Raw genomic sequence first — 17,007 nt, 5'->3', positions numbered from 1 at the left:
GTTGTATAGACACCAGTTCTTCAAATTAAGTAAATAGGAGGGATATATTTTACTGCACCCATTTCTGTTGCTCATACTATATGTATAAAATCTCAGAGGTTAAATGACTGTGTTAGTGTTTGAACATGTGTTGATAATTTATCAAGGGACTGGTTAACAGCATTGCTGGTTCTAAGGACATTGCAAAAAATTTGTGAGTGCTCAAGTCGTGGTTTATGGACTTGCTTTATTATCCGCAAGACTCTTCAATTGTGATTGACCACCTGCGCAGTCGCAATGGATGGCTGCTGGCCATCTCTACAAGGACTACAGTGGGTCTGCACCCTTGGTGACGCACTACTACCATAATCTCTGCAAGGACTACATTGGGTCTGCACCCTTGGTGGCCCACTACTACCATAATCTCTACAAGAAGTACTGTGGGTCTGCTCTGTGGTGACCTACTAATTCTACCAATATTCTTCAAGCCTTTGACTAACTCTGCTGTATGTTTGCTCTGATGTGGCCCATTACCATTATTTATGTCAAGAGTCAGCACTGTGTTTCCGGTGGGAGGACAAAACTTCTTGAAGTCTGCATGGTGATCCACTACTTGCGTGGGCATTATCTTTTACTGCTCAGACTTTCTGCATAAAACTGTCATAGACTACTACTCTGATATATGATGAGGACTGTCTTTAGGGACGGTGAGGCCAATACTTGCTTTTGACCAACAGTGCATTAATAATTGTGTGCATTTGATCTAACTGATATTGTTAATATAAAAAATTTTAACAAATTAATCCTGACCACTGCCCAAAATAATTAGTAAATTTTTTGTGGGGAGCAGGAGGATTATGTAAGTGGACTGCTTCAGTAGTGGCAGCGCTGTGTAGTGTTTTGCATTGGATCCTTGACTGCGCTTTCTTAGTTAGAGACTCTGTGGCTGATTGGACTCGTTGTTGGAAGTTAATCACCAGTAGTCTTGGGCAGTTGGATGTTAGTCGCCAGCAGTGATGGAAGTACTATTGGGCAGTTGGAGGTGAACAGCCAGCAGTGATGGATGTTAAATGGGAGACATTAGCATTGATGGAGTGTAGATGTCTGAAGTGGTAGCGTAGGCTAACGATCTGGAAATATCCAACTTGGAGATTGAAAATTATTCATGGTTATATATCTTTGTACTGGATGTCAATGACGGTTTATATTCGTGTTTGAACTGGATGTTACAATATTAAGGTAGAAATACATTGTTTGGTTTGCAACAAAATCGTTCCTTTGCTAACCACATGCCTATTAGTAGTTAGTCGCTTTAGTAGTTAGAATCTTTTATTTAGCTGGCAGTATTGACGCTCGCTCTATTGCAGTAGTTCGCGTAAGGTAAGTGCTTAATGAAATGTATAGGTTATTGTTAAGATTTCTTTTTAGTCAGGTCCATTCTTTTGAGGCCGGCCGCGGTGGCTGTGCGGTTCTGGCGCTGTAGTCCGGAACCGCGGGACTGCTATGGTCGCAGGTTCGAATCCTGCCTCGGGCATGGGTGTGTGTGATGTCCTCAGGTTAGTTAGGTTTAAGTAGTTCTAAGTTCTATGGGACTTATGACCTAAGATGTTGAGTCCCATATGCCTCGGAGCCATTTGAACCATTTTAACCATTCTTCTGAATTAATTACTTGAAGTCAGGTTGTAATTTTTTGAGTAGTCAGTTTGTGTTGCGCTAGAATATTGTGGGTCAGTGTTGACATGATAAGAAAAAATAAAGAGAAAGTAGGCTCAGTAGGTTCAGTTTTACTCAGCTCTTTCAGAATCAAATAAGGTAGAAGTTTCATCTTCTCAGTCATTCTGCAATTTAAGTACAGACACACTTGTTTAAATATAGAAGTTTCAACAGACTTGTTAAGAATATGTTGAAAGTAATTATTTAAAACGGATTGTACGAAGCCATTGATAATTTTGAAAAGTTGAGGAAGTCGTTGTGTGATGGGGAAAGTACAAAACTTTATGAAGGCCATAGAATGACAGACTGAAAAAAATTCAGAGTTGCTTCTCTGCGATTCTAGTACGGCTCTTCTACTGCAGAGGCAGTCTATGAGATCTCAGGTTGCAAACAACTATTATTTGTTGACCGGCCTCACTCCTCGATAAAAAACCACAACCAAATATAAAGGATCTCTGTGTCCTGATCGCAACAGCGTATCAGCACCATAATGACATTAATTCTTCCTCTTACTGGTGTAATCTGGGAGACTTCGTGGGCTTCACAGCTGTTTTTAGCTTGTTCCTCTGTTCTGTGCTTTACCGTGTCGCCCGCGAACAGCGACTCAGTGAGTAACCAATGATATTTATACGTCATTTATTTATGTCAACAGTAGTAACGGTCAATCACCGTTTCCGGAAGGACATGAAACAAAAACGATTTTCTGTAGTTCTTCTAAGACACGAAGTAGGAGCTAAACTTTCAAACAAGCATCTTTGGTTAATGATTCAAGTGGCGAATACTCAGACTAACATTTCAGTCATCAGTGAAAGATATTCAGGAAGTTAGGACATACAGTAGCTTCATCCAGCAATATCTTGCGTTTTTGTCTCAGCTTGACGATCAATGTCTGGTCATAGTGATTTTTTGTTAACGTGTAGACATTAGTGCCATAACGAATACTTACGAGATGTTTCTGACATTATGAGAAGTATCCGTGAGATCTCGAATGTTATACTACTGTTGATGGAAAGTCTGAAGTAAGCGCCGATTCATGGACGTAATAGCTAACACAGTATGTAGTGATAACAGAGTTTGGACTGTACCTCTGAAGATTTTTCCGCTTTTTCGATATATGCAAACGTAGCCCATATAAGATGTCATACATTCCTGGAAATTGAAATAAGAACACCGTGAATTCATTGTCCCAGGAAGGGGAAACTTTATTGACACATTCCTGGGGTCAGATACATCACATAATCACACTGACAGAACCACAGGCACATAGACATAGGCAACAGAGCATGCACAATGTCGGCACTAGTACAGTGTATATCCACCTTTCGCTGCAATGCAGGCTGCTATTCTCCCATGGAGACGATCGTAGAGATGCTGGATGTAGTCCTGTGGAACGGCTTGCCATGCCATTTCCACCTGGCGCCTCAGTTGGACCAGCGTTCGTGCTGGACGTGCAGACCGCGTGAGACGACACTTCATCCAGTCCCAAACATGCTCAATGGGGGACAGATCCGGAGATCTTGCTGGCTAGGGTAGTTGACTTACACCTTCTAGAGCACGTTGGGTGGCACGGGATACATGCGGACGTGCATTGTCCTGTTGGAACAGCAAGTTCCCTTGCCGGTCTAGGAATGGTAGAACGATGGGTTCGATGACGGTTTGGATGTACCGTACACTATTCAGTGTCCCCTCGACGATCACCAGAGGTGTACGGCCAGTGCAGGAGATCGCTCCCCACATCATGGTGCCGGGTGTTGGCCCTGTGTGCCTCGGTCGTATGCAGTCCTGATTGTGACGCTCACCTGCACGGCGCCAAACACGCATACCACCATCATTGGCACCAAGGCAGAAGCGACTCTCATCGCTGAAGACGACACGTCTCCATTCGTCCCTCCATTCACGCCTGTCGCGACACCACTGGAGGCGGGCTGCACGATGTTGGGGCGTGAGCGGAAGACGGCCTAACGGTGTGCGGGACCGTAGCCCAGCTTCATGGAGACGGTTGCGAATGGTCCTCGCCGATACCCCAGGAGCAACAGTGTCCATAATTTGCTGGCTGGGAAGTGGCGGTACGGTCCCCTACGGCACTGCGTAGGATCCTACGGTCTTGGCGTGCATCCGTGCGTCGCTGCGGTCCGGTCCCAGGTCGACGGGCACGTGCACCTTCCGCCGACCACTGGCGACAACATCGATGTACTGTGGAAACCTCACGCCCCACGTGTTGAGCAATTCGGCGGTACGTCCACCCGGCCTCCCGCATGCCCACTATACGCCCTCGCTCAAAGTCCGTCAACTGCACATACGGTTCACGTCCACGCTGTCGCGGCATGCTACCAGTGTTAAAGACTGCGATGGAGCTCCGTATGCCACGGCAAACTGGCTGACACTGACGGCGGCGGTGCACAAATGCTGCGCAGCTAGCGCCATTCGACGGCCAACACCGCGGTTCCTGGTGTGTCCGCTGTGCCGTGCGTGTGATCATTGCTTGTACAGCCCTCTCGCAGTGTCCGGAGCAAGTATGGTGGGTCTGACACACCGGTGTCAATGTGTTCTTTTTTCCATTTCCAGGAGTATATATATGAGTGTTAATGATATTTGTGGTTATAACTACTAACTATGAAACTGGAGTATTTTTGTTGTGTGTTTTTTTTGTTGCATTAGCGACGCAGAAAGCTGACTTGAGCTGAAGGCCGGTCTTCGTCCACTGCAAGAAACAGCCTGAGGCTACGCATAGTCTCCGGTAACAGTTATTAAGAAATGCCCGTTATAAAGTTAATAACACTGCTATTAATATTATCAACGATACATTCTGAGTATTTACATTACTTAAAATTTTTGAATACGTGCCACTGTGATGTACTCCTTTGTGTTTAAAAACACAGCTGATTTGATTTTGGAGATAAAGAGTAATAATTGAATTTGCATATTTTACGAACCTTACATGACGTAATTTTTTTGTGATGTGTCTTATGAGGGTTGGATCCCTTGAATGTATATGTTGAAAGAAGTATTTGTGTTATGAGCAGCACAAAAAAGGAAGCAAGACAACAATATATTTGGTTTGTAAATAGATCGACGAAAAGTATTTTAACTGAGTGACACAGTATCTGTTTGAAGAACAGTGTAGCCTACTTTGTGAAGGTGAAGGAAAAAATATTTAATTTTCGTTTAATTAAAAATAACTATGAAGGCGAAAAATGAAGTATATTGAGGTTTCACTGGGAATGACAACACAAAATAAACAGCTCCAGTGAATTTCGTTGAGAGCCACGGAGGTAAAAATTATGGGAGATGATGCTACAGACTTAAGCTGCATGTTTTTTTTAGAGCCGATGCCATCATGCTAGAAACCCAAATCATTAGCAGGCTACTATTTACCTGAAGGTTGTTTACGACTGGTTTTTGTCCGTGACTTCTGTAGTGTGCAAGCGACATTTGTTTTAAATAGTAAATATGACATTGTGTCGGGAAAGCATTTTAAAACGTTTTTCTGTTCTTTAATGCGTATTTGGTTCAGTAACACGACGCATTTTCCCTCGTAAATAAAATTTTCTTTGTTAAATACATTTCATATAACCAAGAAGAGAAACATATTAAGTGAAAAAGATGTTCACACAACCCAGTTAAATCTTCTTTTAATATATTTGTGCCGACAGCTGATGAAGCTGTAACTCCGAAAGCAATGCTTACTGCCACTGATTAATACTCGTTACATTTTCAGCTTTCAAATCAGTTGCACAACATGTTTGATGCCCACGTTGGAAAAAAAGCTATTTACGTTTTATTTGTTAGACCGTAAATATGTGCAATGAGGGAAGAAGTAAGCAAGGCATGGTATCATGGCTTGTGGATGTCAACAAAGTGAAAGATTCTTGAAATATAGAAGAAACAGAATCACATGAAGGTAAAACTCTATGCAGAACTGATTTCTCATTTCATTAGACTGTCAGTGAGTCACTGTTATTGTAATTTACGCATCTTCTCACTCTGACATCTTACTTATGAAGTATCATTCAGTGTAACAGCAAAAAACGATAAATTCATTTTTGAAAGCGTGTTCCAGCAATCTGCAGTTAAATGAATGTCACCATTAGGATGTTCTGATGGTACTAATGAGCCTTTAAAGTAATACCTCATACATTACTTAGTGCAAAAGACCGTATTATGAATAAAGGAATCGTCTCAATAACCTAGACTCTGTAAAATGGATGTTTTGCTTCAGTAATTGTGTAACTCATTTTTTAAGTAATGGTAGCCTAACGTTTGTAACATGTACATGCATCTTAATCAGGTGTTACACGTATGTTTTAATAAAGGTTTAATAAATAGCATTTAGTTTCACACTTTGTTTTCTTACAAAATTATTGTATGTTTTTAACAGTAGCCTGTTTGCTTCATTTCCCAGACTATTTCTTGCCAGGACTTCTCTGCGCCAGGTTTTTAGGAATAACCTCGTTGATTTTACTTTGGAATTTCATTTTGAGGTCTTTTAGAGTACGTAAGCCTACATTAAGTTTTGTAATAAACCGATAATATTACTAGGATGACATACATATACTGCTTTTATTTATTCATTCATCCAACATACAGTAGTACAATGTACTTGTCACATACAGTCACGAACATAACAGTATGTGATAAGAGATATTATTCATATTTGAAGGGTACACGGGAATAACGATGAAGGTGGGCAAAAATCTGTGCTAAATATTTGATCTGCTTGAGAAAAATGATCAAGGTCCACTCGGTGCTGAGCAAGAACGATCAAGATCCATTTTCTTCTTAAAGCTTGTTTCCTTTCCTTTTATATTCCATTTTATAATACTGTAGCTTCATATTACCTGGTTTCCCAGCAATAGTCGCCACTCACTCATACACTGTAAACGAAGTTCTAACTTTTATATTGTTTAGTAATAAATCAAAGGCCGATATAAAATTGCGCTACATTGAACATCCAAAGTGGGCTTCTCAGTAAGTTGAGCAGAAACACTCTTGTTAACATTACCGATATTGTGCATAAGGTCATTTCTTAAGTGAAGTGAAAGCCTCAAAAATGTCGTAGAATGAGATGAACATTCCAGTCCTGGGCAGAAAACAAGGACAAGAAACGTGTTTCTGGTTCTTCAAAAAGATTACTGGCCATGAGTCACGTTACAGTTGACGAATGTAAGTGCTTATGATTTAGATATTTTCAGAAAGTTCTGTTTAGAGAAAGGGATAGATTAAACAAGAAATTCAATGAAATGGCTTCCTGTAATACAACATATTCACCGAATAGACTTACCAGCGTAAATCCTGCAATGCGAAGGCCAGATAAAGCTGCATGTCGTGATTTGTCCTCTGTCTATAAGGTGTGTATTAAATAGAAACGGAAAAATACAGGATATTTAGGAATTCAACAATCGTTCTTGACATTGCTCAACCAGCATTCTTGATATTGCATGGCATAACTGACAGATGTCTTACTACTCTTAAAAAGGCATTGACTACTAGAGGGAAAGCACATGTGGAGACCAGCGGAAAATATATCAGTAGACCAAACAAAATTAAAGAATACCGTATCTAAAGTGCATCATCATTTATCGTCACTGAGAGGCTGCATGTCACAATATAGCATTCATGATAGTGAACGGCTATATGCACGAGAAGAACTTAGAATTCGAAAGCCACGCCTGTTACATTCAGAGAAAAATTCCCGAAACCTTATTTCATCCGATCAATATTTTCTGATGTTTGTCACTGGGTACTTATGTTCACTGTATGACGAATGTAGAGCCGAGTGTTCTAAACTTGATTTACAGATAAACAACGAGGAAGACACAACCCTTATACAAAATTTGCTAAGCAGAAACAGCATCTAACGACATAAATGAACTACATAAAAGGAAAGCAGACAAGTTTTACGAGATTAAACATTCCGAACGTTTAAAGAACAGAGAATCTGTGATTAAGAAAGTAGTCTGTGTGGATTTCTAATATTTCAACAAATGAAGCATATTACCGCAGGCAGCTGTCACTATATTAATTCAACATTCATCTATTTTCTCCTGGGAAATTTGTATTTTATACATATGACGAAACACTTTCCAAAAAAGGACCTGAAGAAGTGTGTTCAGTCTTATGGCACAGTCTAATACATACAATCATGACCCTCTCTCTGGCGCGAAAGTTCATATCGCTTGACAGCTGGAGCGATACTAGCGCTCCAAACGGTGAGAAAGCAGACTGTCACATAGTCGTACGGATGATGTTTATTTTTAGTTATTTTCTGCTTAATTAAAGAAATACTTGTTATATTTTTGCTTTTCATGCGTTAGTGAACCACCAAGAGACACGAATTATGGTGAAACATATGTAAAAACATCTGAATCAAACGGGTTCAATGACAGAAGCTGAAACTTATTCATGAAGAAATACTTTCGAATATGTGTATATTTATAGCTTTCTCCTCTGAAAGCTACTTGATGTAAACACTTATTTCATGTCTGAGGAGCATACATTTTTATTATTTTCTGTTGTGATTACCATAAGCACTTTTCTTGACACTAAAAACGTTCATGCAGTTCACTAATACACGAATATTTTGGTAAATGTATTCAAAAGCGAATGTGTTGCAGATTCTTGTCGTTTGTGGCTCAGATTTAGCAACAACCGTGGAAATGGTTTCTTCGGTGTTAGGAAACAGCATTATTTTTTCCTGAAGCTGCAGGTGTTAACAGCCTATTTAGTACGTTAAATAACGTTGGTATTATGTTTCATATAGGTTTCCTCCATTCCACAATCACTGATTTGGCTGAAAGTGACCGAACGTAACTCGGCTTTGTTGGGTAGATATACGTCTCTCCACAAAAAGTCAGGTCTTACGTTGTTTACTAGGAGTTTTTGTTACTGAACGAAAACGACATTGTTCAGCAAACGTCTGTATGTTACAGGATAATCATAAATAAACTGTCCTGTAGTGCACCGTTTCGTATCTCGCAGGGGCCTTAAGAAACTAAATAATGAAACATGTGGTATTGTCATGAAGTTATTGGCCATTGTTATGATACCACATGCACTGCCTATAGTTAAAGGTATGTTACAAATCAACATAAATGCTGGTGTTCTCACTCATCCGATATCGTATTCAGAAGTGTCGCTTGCTAGTGGCTTGGGGAGCTGCTTCGGTGTGTGTAGCAAAAACGCGGCGTAGAGTCGCGAGTGTGTATGTCAGACTGTGGTTGTTGCCTGACTGTATGTGATCTCAATGTATTCTGTGATTCCTACTTTATCGATGTATTATACATCCGTGTCTATTCTGGACAGAATGAAAATATTTGAAGGTAATGTTATGGGGATTCTAAGATGGAGGACGTCGGCTTACAATTTTTGATGCCATGGCAACTCCATGATGGGAAGTCTATTAAACATCGTAGCTGGTTGTCAGTAAAGTCGGCAGTCAACAACTATGGTATGACGATTTTTAATACAAAACACTAGCAACAAGAAATTCTCGCCCATATTCTTTCTGAAGAAGAAGGAAGTTGCAAACTTATAAAAAAGTAGTGGTGTGCACGAAGCATTTCACGGTCGACCAAAATATTTTATAATATTATCAGTGGTAATGAAGTAATATCGTTATGAGTAAAATAAGGGGCAGTCAAATGAGAATGAGGAATGAGGTAAAAAGTAAGTAAATAGTTCATTACACTGAAGCGCCAAAGAAACTGATATGGGCCTGCGTATTGAAATACAGAGATACGAGGCGGCCGGAGTGCCCGTGCGGTTCTAGGTGCTGGTCTGGAACCGAGCGACCGCTACGGTCGCAGGTTCGAATCCTGCCTCGGGCATGGATGTGTGTGATGTCCTTAGGTTAGTTAGGTTTGAGTAGTTCTGAGTTCTAGGCGACTGATGACCTCAGAAGTTAAGTCGCATAGTGCTCAGAGCCATTTGAACCATTTGAACAGAGATACGTAAACAGGCAGCTTACGGCGCTGCAGTCGGTAAGTCTATATAAGACAAGTGTCTGGGCAGTTGTTAGTTCGGTTAGTGCTGTTTCAATGGTAGGTTATCAAAATTTAAGCCAGTTTAAACGTTGTGTTACAGTAGGCGCTCGAGCGATGGGCACAGCATCTCCGAGGTAGCGATGAAGTGGGGATTTTCCCGTACGATCACTTCACGAGTGCACCATGAAAATCAGGAATCTGGTAAAATATAAAATCTCCGACATCGCTGCAGCCGGCGAAAGATCCTGCAAGAACGGGCCAATGACGACTGAAGAGAATGTTTCAACGGGACAGAAGTGTGATTCTGTCGCAAATTGCTGCAGATTTCAAGCTGGCCCATCAACAAGTGTCAGCGTGAGAAGCATTCAACAAAATATCATCGATTTGGGCTTTCGGGGACAAAGGCCCACTCGTGTACCCTTGCCGACTCACAAAGCTTTACGCCCCGCCTGTGCCCGTCAACGCTGACATTGGACTGTTGATGACTGGAAACAATTTGCCTGGTCGGACGAGTCTCATTTCAAGTTGTATCGAGCGAATGGACGTGTACGGGTTTGGAGACAACCTCGTGAATCCATGAACCCTGTATGTCAGCAATTGACTGTTGAAAATGGTGGAGACCCTGTAATGGTGTGGAGCGTGTGCGATTGGACTGAGATGGGACCCCTGATAGGTCTAGATACGACTCTGACAGGTGACACGTAGGCAAGCATCCTGTCTGTTCACCTGAATCCATTCAGGTTCATTGTGCATTCCGACGGACTTGGGCAATTCCAGCAGGACAATGCGACACTCCTCACGTTCAGAATTGCTACAAAGTGGCTTCAAGAACACTCTTCTGAGATTAAGCACTTCCACTGGTCACCAAACTCTCCACATATGAATATTATTGAGCATATCTGGGATGCTTTGCAACGCGCTGTTGTATTCTTACGGATTTATGAACAGCCCTCCAGAATTCATGGTATCAGTTCCCTCCAGCACTAATTTAGACATTAGTCGAGTCCATGCCACGTCATGTTGCAGCACTTATGCATGCTCTTGGGGGGGGGGGGGGAGGGAGGGCTACACGACATTGAGCAGGTGTATCAGTTTCTTTGGCCCTTCAGTTATTTGAAAAGTAATCGCCTAATTGTTAATCATTTACCTCACATTGAGACAATACGGTCAACGCCCTGATGCAAAAATGTTTGCGTTTGCATACGGAAACATGATTGTACCCAGGCGTAGACCGACGGCATTTTGCCCACTTTATTTCGAGTTGTTGTTGTTGTTGTTGTTGTTGTCTTCAGTCCTGAGACTGGTTTGATGCAGCTCTCCATGCTACTCTATCCTGTGCAAGCTGCTTCATCTCCCAGTACCTACTGCACCATAAATTCTTCTGAATCTGCTTAGTGTGCTCATCTCTCGGTCTCCCTCTACGATTTTTACCCTCCACGCTCCCCTCCAATGCTAAATTTGTGATCCCTTGATGCCTCAAAACATGTCCTACCAACCGATCCCTTCTTCTAGTCAAGTTGTGCCACAAACTTCTCTTCTCCCCAATCCTATTCAATACCTCCTCATTAGTTACGTGATCTATCCACCTTATCTTCAGTATTCTTCTGTAGCACCACATTTCGAAAGCTTCTATTCTCTTCTTGTCCAAACTAGTTATCGTCCATGTTTCACTTCCATACATAGGTACACTCCAAACAAACACTTTCAGAAACGACTTCCTGATACATAAATCTATATTAGATGTTAACAATTTCTCTTCTTCAGAACGCTTTCCTTGCCATTGCCAGTCTACATTTTATATCCTCTCTACTTCGACCATCATCAGTTATTTTACTTCCTAAATAGCAAAACTCCTTTACTACTTTAAGTGTCTCATTTCCTAATCTAATTCCCTAAGCATCACCCGATTTAATTTGACTACATTCCATTATCCTCGTTTTGCTTTTGTTGACGTTCATCCTATATCCTCCTTTCAAGACACAGTCCATTCCGTTCAACTACTCTTCCAAGTCCTTTGCCGTCTCTGACAGAATTACAATGTCATCGGCAAACCTCAAAGTTTTTACTTCGTCTCCATGAATTTTAATACCTACTCCAAATTTTTCTTTTGTTTCCTTTACTGCTTGCTCAATATACAGATTGAATAACATCGGGGATAGGCTACAACCCTGTCTCACTCCTTTCCCAACCACTGCTTCCCTTTCATGCCCGTCGATTCTTATAACTGCCATCTGGTTTCTGTATAAATTGTAAATAGCCTTTCGCTTCCTGTATTTTACCCCTGCCACCTTTAGAATTTGAAAGAGAGTATTCCAGTCAACATTGTGAAAAGCTTTCTCTAAGTCTACAAATGCTAGAAACGTAGGTTTGCCTTTTCTTAATCTTTCTTCTAAGATAAGTAGTAAGTTCAGTATTGCCTCACGTGTTCCAACATTTCGACGGAATCCAAACTGATCCTCCCCGAGGTCCGCATCTACCAGTTTTTCCATTCATCTGTAAAGAATTCGCGTTAGTATTTTGCAGCTGTGACTTATTAAACTGATAGTTCGGTAATTTTCACATCTGTCAGCACCTGCTTTCTTTGGGATTGGAATTATTATATTCTTCTTGAAGTATGAAGGTATTTCGCCTGTCTCATACATCTTGCTCACCAGCTGGTAGAGTTTTGTCATGACTGGCTCTCCCAAGGCCGTCAGTAGTTCTAATGGAATGTTGTCTACTCCGGGGTCCTTGTTTCGACTCAGGTCTTTCAGTGCTCTGTCAAACTCATCACGCAGTATCGTATCTCCCATTTCGTCTTCATCTACATCCTCTTCCATTTCCATAATATTGTCCTCAAGTACATCGCCCTTTCTGCCTTCCCTTCTTTGCCATCTGAGCTCTTGATATTCATACACGTGGTTCTCTTCTCTCCAAAGGTCTCTTTAATTTTCCTGTAGGCAGTATCTATCTTACCCCTAGTGAGATAAGCTTCTACATCCTTACATTTGTCCTCTAGCCATCCCTGTTTAGCCATTTTGCACTTCCTGTCGATCTCATTTTTGAGACGTTTCTATTCCTTTTTGCCTGCTTCATTTACTGCATTTTTATATTTTCTCTTTTCATCAATTACATTCAATATTTCTTCTGTTACCCAAGGATTTCTAACAGCCCTCGTCTTTGTACCTACTTGATCCTGTGCTGCCTTCACTACTTCATCCCTCAGAGCTACCCATTCTTCTTCTACTGTATTTCTTTCCCCTATTCCTGTCAATTGTTCCCTTATGCTCTCCTTGAAACTCTGTACAACCTCGGGTTCTTTCAGTTTATCCAGGTCCCATCTCCTTAATGTCCCACATTTTTGCAGTTTCTTCAGTTTTAATCTACAGGTCATAACCAATAGATTGTGGTCAGAGTCCACATCTGCCCCTGGAAATGTCTTACAACTTAAAACCTGGTTCCTAAATCTCTGTCTTACCTTTACATAATCTATCTGATACCTTTTAGTATCTCCAGGGTTCTTCCACGTATACAACCTTCTTTCATGATTCTTAAACCAAGTGTTAGCTATGATTAAGTTGTGCTCTGTGCAAAATTCTACTAGGCGGCTTCCTCTTTCATTTCTTAACCCCAATCCATATTCACCTACTATGTTTCCTTCTCTCCCTTTTCCTTCCCTCGAATTCCAGTCACCCATTACTATTAAATTTTCGTCTCCCTTCACTATCTGAATAATTTCTTTTATTTCATCGTACATTTCTTCAATTTCTTCGTCATCTGCAGAGCTAGTTGGCATTTAAACTTGTACTACTGTAGTAGGTGTGGGCTTCGTATCTATCTTGGCCACAATAATGCGTTCACTATGCTGTTTGAAGTAGCTTACCCGCATTCCTATTTTCGTATTCATTATTAAACCTACTCCTGCATTACCCCTATTTGACTTTGTGTTTATAACCCTGTAGTCACCTGACCAGAAGTCTTGTTCCTCCTGCCACCGAACTTCACTAATTCCCACTATATCTAACTTTAACCTATCCATTTCCCTTTTTAAATTTTCTAACCTACCTGCCCGATTCAGGGATCTGACATTCCACGCTCCGATCCGTAGAACGCCAGTTTTCTTTCTCCTGATAACGACATCCTCCTGAGTAGTACCCGCCCGGAGATCCGAATGGGGGACTATTTTACTTCCGGAATATTTTACCCAAGAGGATGCCATCATCATTTAATCATACAGTAAAGCTGCATGTCCTCGGGAAAAATTACGGCTGTAGTTTCCCCTTGCTTTCAGCCGTTCGCAGTACCAGCACATCAAGGCCGTTTTGGTTAATATTGCAAAGCCAGATCAGTCAATCATCCAGACTGTTGCCCCTGCAACTACTGAAAAGGCTGCTGCCCCTCTTCAGGAACCACACGTTTGTCTGGCCTCTCAACAGATACCCCTCCGTTGTGGTTGCACCTACGGTACGGCCATCTGTATCGCTGAGGCACGCAAGCCTTCCCACCAACGGCAAGGTCCATGGTTCAATTTCGAGTACGCTGCAGAAATTTCGCTAGGAATACCTTACACATCCTCCATATAGACCCGATCCCTCCCCATGGGGTTTCCACGTTTGTGCAGCTCAGAAGAAAGACAAAGATGTGGATGCATGGGTAGAATAATGGTTCCGTAGACAACCACAAACATGAAACATCCTGGAAGATTAAAACTGTGTGCCGGTCAGAGACTCGAACTCAGGACCTTTACCTTTCTCTGGCAGGTGCTCTACCGATTGAGATACCCAAGCACGACTCACGACCCGTCCTCACAACTTCAATTCTGCCAGTACCTCGTCTCCTACCTTCCAAACTTCACAGAAGCTTTTCTGCGAACCTTGCAGAATAGCACTCCTGGAAGAAAGGAGCTTCTGTGAAGTTTGGAAGGTAGGAGACGAGGTACTGCCAGAATTGAAGATGTGAGGACGGGTCGTGATTCGTGCTTGGGTAGCTCAGTAGAGTACTTGCCCACGAAAGGCAAAGCTTCCGAGTTCGAGTCTCGGTCCGGCACACACTTTTAATCTGCCAGGAGGATTCATATGAGCGCACACACCGCTGCAGAGTGAAAATCTCATTCTGAACTGCAAATATTTTTCCACGAAGGTGGTGCCCTTGTCTCACAGTGATCTGAATGAGTTAACTAGTACGCAGAGTACTTTTGAAATTAGTTGTCACTGTATTGCATGCCTCAATTTAGGACATAACATTCGGTTACGCCTCATCAAGTCCTGACAGTCATCGGAAGAGTAACCTTCCATCCTCTTCAGACGTGTGCATTGCGTTTTGAGATGTGTGCTGTTCTGCAGTCGGTGATATGAAAGCTAAAGATTATCGCTGTGTGCAGTGGGACACATATGGGAGAAAGGAGAGCAACTCTGACCAGTCTTCACCGGTTCGCAGGCGATACGAACTATTCGCGGTGACGTCTGAGGTCGTCTTGGCAGCCCCGCTGCATTCGCTGGCGACTTCAGTCGCTATGAGGTCGCTACGGGCAACGCTGCAGCCGCCGCTGCTCGTCACGATGTCTTTGTTGATGACGCTTCTCCTGTTGCTGACGAGTTCTTCGGTCAAGGCCGACGAGGGTGACGGTGGCGACGGAAGTGAAGCTACAGCTGAGGCGGAGGTTTCCGCCGCCCCGGTGACAGACGAGCCGCGCATCTTCGCCTTTAGGAAGGCGATCTGTGGAAAGACTGTCGAGGAGACCGACATCCTGTGCGCCGTCGTCAGGATTGTCAACGATGCCGCCAGAAGAAGAGAGACGACGGATGACCCAGAGGACGCTCCGAAGAATCAAACGGAGGTTAATTAGGAAGTGGTGAGTCGTTCAGGAGTTGGACGTGTTTTGGACCTCTCTTAGGGGGGTTCCTCGTGCCAGGCCAGCATTTGGTCGCGATATTCGAATTATCAGTAATTACGAAACTTCCTGTGTGTGTATTATTTCAGTATTTACTTCATGGTATCAGTTCCCTCCAGCACTAATTTAGACATTAGTCGAGTCCATGAGTCCATGCCACGTAATGTTGCGGCACTTATGCGAGCTCTTGGGAGAAGGGGGGGGGGGGGCTACACGACATTAAGCAGGTGTACCAATTTCTTTGGCCCTTCAATTATTTGAAAAGTAATCGCCCTAATTGTTAATCATTTACCTCACAATTAGACAATACGGTCAATGCCTTGATGCAAAAATGTTTGCGTTTGCATATGGAAGCATGATTGTACCCAGGGGTAGACCTCTTGGTACGAAGGAAATCGAATGTGGAGACCTCTTCTGAACAGCACGTTGCAAAGCATCCTAGATATACTCAATAATGTTCATATGTCTAGAGTTTGGTGACCAGCGGAAGTGTTTAAACTCAGAAGAGTGTTCCTCAAGCCACTTTGTAGCGTGTGTATTACTTCGTAGCGATGCAACATTTTCTTTTTTGCTTCTTTATCGTTGAAAATGTTTCCCACTTTACATAGAATATCAAGGTAAACTGAATAACTATTAACTTGTACTTGTCGGTCAAAATATTTTTTCCATACTTTACCTTAAATTTCCAGTTATTTCGTACTCTTCACATCATGAGAAGTTCTGGTCTCATCAACATCACAAGTATAACATCGTACAGTTTCAAAGACGGAGAAGTACTTACGAAATGCTTCCGGCAATCTGACAGCGGCCGGCCACGGTGGCCGTGCGGTTCTGGCGCTGCAGTCCGGAACCGCGGGGCTGCTACGGTCGCAGGTTCGAATCCTGCCTTGGGCATGGGTGTGTGTGCTATACTTAGGTTAGTTGGGTTTAAATAGTTCTAAGTTCTAGGGGACTTATGACCTAAGATGTTGAGTGCCATAGTGCTCAGAGCCATATATATATATATATATATATATATATATATATATATATATATATATATATATATATATATATATATATAGCGTCCTCGTATTATACATTGCTAGGCATTGAAATTGCAATCCCAGGAAGGATAGAAAGTGACGAAATGTTGTTTTGCATTTTGTACGTATGCAGCTTAGTAGGTCGAATACATGAGTAAATTTGTGGGTGACTTGGAGGAGTACAGGGCGCGAAATCTGACACACAAGGCTGCAACCTCGTCAACAACAATGGCTCTAATCCGTCTGGGTACGAAGTGAATTCGAGTTTTGGCGACAGATGCCGGTAAGTTGTCTCATGCGATTCAACTCTGTGCCACAAGTCGTTAGTCGTAGTACCAGTGTCAAGGCAACCCATGTCCAGATGTCTTCAGTGAGTGAGAGGTTTTTACTTTTAACAACATAGAGGGCGGCCGCGTGTTGACGCTATTGTCCTGCACTT

General features: G+C 42.3%; 1 protein-coding gene across 1 annotated transcript in view; it reads left to right on the top strand.

Moving 5' to 3' along the window:
• Positions 1–15,069: 15,069 nt before the first annotated feature.
• Positions 15,070–17,007, top strand: part of LOC126354321 (uncharacterized) — a 44,662-nt gene continuing 42,724 nt past the window's right edge. Inside the window, exon 1 of the transcript XR_007565298.1 lies at positions 15,070–15,504. The gene's annotated coding sequence lies outside the window, so the exon portion shown is untranslated. The remainder of the gene's footprint in view (positions 15,505–17,007) is intronic.

The sequence above is a fragment of the Schistocerca gregaria genome, chromosome 3, assembly GCF_023897955.1.
Source record: "Schistocerca gregaria isolate iqSchGreg1 chromosome 3, iqSchGreg1.2, whole genome shotgun sequence".
Classification (NCBI taxonomy): Eukaryota; Metazoa; Arthropoda; class Insecta; order Orthoptera; family Acrididae; genus Schistocerca; species Schistocerca gregaria.
The sequence above is the reverse complement of the archived record's forward strand: the minus strand, read 5'-3'. Positions and strand labels throughout refer to the sequence as shown.